The sequence below is a fragment of the Saimiri boliviensis genome, chromosome 21, assembly GCF_048565385.1.
Source record: "Saimiri boliviensis isolate mSaiBol1 chromosome 21, mSaiBol1.pri, whole genome shotgun sequence".
NCBI lineage: Eukaryota > Metazoa > Chordata > Mammalia > Primates > Cebidae > Saimiri > Saimiri boliviensis.
The window spans coordinates 13,416,945-13,419,005 of record NC_133469.1 but is presented as its reverse complement, the minus strand read 5'-3'; the positions used below and the strand labels follow the sequence as shown (position 1 = coordinate 13,419,005).

The 2,061-nt window shown below is 51.4% G+C and overlaps 1 non-coding gene across 1 annotated transcript; it reads left to right on the top strand.

The window, feature by feature from the left end:
* Positions 1–1,953: 1,953 nt before the first annotated feature.
* On the top strand, positions 1,954–2,061 carry LOC120361531 (small nucleolar RNA U13). The gene has a single exon (XR_005577711.1). It is a non-coding gene; the product is annotated as a small nucleolar RNA U13 (small nucleolar RNA).

Sequence of the window (2,061 nt, the reverse complement as noted above, 5' to 3'; positions counted from 1 at the left end):
AGGAGAATTGCTTGAGCCCAGGAGGCGGAGGTTGCGGTGAGCCGAGATTGCGCCATTGCACTCCAGCCTGGGTAACAGGAGCGAAACTCCATCTCAAAAAAAAAAAAAAAAAAAAAAGCGGGGCATGGTGGCACAAGCCTGTAATCCCAGCTACTCAGGAGGCTGAGGCACGAAAATCGCTTGAACCCGGGAGGCTCAGGTTGCAGTGAGCCTAGATCATGCCATTGAACTCCAGCTGGGTGACCTGAGAAACTCCGTCTCAAAAAAAAGGGTGGGGGGCTGAGTGCGGTGGCTCACACCTGTAATCCCAGCACTTTGGGAGGCCAAGGTGGGTAGATTACAAGGTCAGGAGTTCAAGGCCAGCCTGACCAACATGGTAAAACCTCATTTCTACTAAAAATACAAAAATTAGCCAGGCATGGTAGTAAGCACTTATAATCCCAGCTACTCAGGAGGCTGAGGCAGGAGAACTGCTTGAACCCGGGAGGCGGAGGTTGCAGTGAGCCGAGATGGCCCAGCTGTGCTCCAGCTTGGATGAGAATGAGACTCTTGTCTATTTGCGTCTGTATTTATGCATGTTTAAACCTCTCCAGAAGGATGTGCACACATAGACTTGTGCATACACAGCCCCAGGGTGAGGGAGCCCAGTGTGAAGGGGCCCTGACACACAAGATCCTGGGAACAGTGGTTGCCTCCTCGGCGAGGGGCAGGAAGCCCAGGGGCCAGGGGTGGTGGGACACATTTCTGTATTTTTTTTTTTTCTTTTTTGGGGGGGACAGAGTCTCAAATTGTCACCCAGGCTGTAGTGCAGTGGCACGATCTTGGCTCACTGCAATCTCTGCCTTCTGGGTTCAAGCAATTCCCCTGCCTCAGCCTCCCGTGTAGCTGGGATTATAGGCGGAGGCCACCACGCCCAGCTAATTTTTGTGTATTTTTAGTAGAGAGGATGTTTCACCATGTTGGCCAGGATGGTCTCGATCTCCTGACCTCATGATCCACCCGCCTCAGCCTCCAAAAGTGCTGGGATTACAGGTGTGAGCCACCGCGCCTGGCCCATTTCAGTGTTAAATGCTTTCCTATGTTCTGCACCATTTCCTACATGTGTGTGATATCTCTTCCAAAATAAAGTTTTAAAAAGGCATAAAATAGTCCTGAACAGAGGCTGGTATGGGAGTGACAGGGCTGGCACCAAGCTCAGGGGTCACTGTCCGGCTCTACCACATACCTGCTTCAATTAGTGATCTTCCTGGAAATTCACTTCCTCACCTGAGATGAGATTAAGAAATGGGATTAAGGCTGGGCGTGGTGGCTGAGGCCTGTAATCCAAGCACTTTGGGGGCCAAGGCGGGCGGATCACCTGAGGTCGGGAGTTCAAGACCAGCCTGACCAACATGGTGAAACCCCGTCTTAAAAAAAAAAAAAAAAAAAGAAATGGGATTAAGTGAGGCCCCAAGTGTAGCCAGACCCATTGAGTCTGAGTAGCAGCTGTTATCATCCCTGTTAATACCCTGGTCAAGCCTGTTCCGATCACCAGAGTGACAGACTTGAAGGGCCACGCCCTGTCCCTGCCCTCACACTGCAAAGGTGAGGGAAGCAACAACAATGCCAGGGACAACTGATGCAACTGACCTGGCCAGAGGAGCCAGGGAAGGCTGCGCAGCACAGGTCACGCCTGTACTGAGTCTTCAAAGATAAACAGGCATAATTGGGAGACCAAAGGAGAGAGGGTGCTCCAGGCTGGGGAAGCAGAGCCTGCCAAGACGCAAAACTCATGCTGGGCACACCACACCCACAACCATGTAGACAGAGCTGTAGATGAACTCACTTATGAACACCTGTGCTCACAGCTGCCCTATTCTATACACTCCTGCTCACACACACAGCCCATGTGCATGCTGTATATGCCCCCGGCGTGCACAGCAGACAGCCTGTTTAGTAAATATTTGCTGTATGATCCTTTTCTGGTTTGTAAGCATCATGATTGGGCTTTCATGCTCAGGGGTGAGATGAGCCTCTCTTCAATCTTGTTACAGGTCGGGTGTGTGGCTCACGCCTGTAATC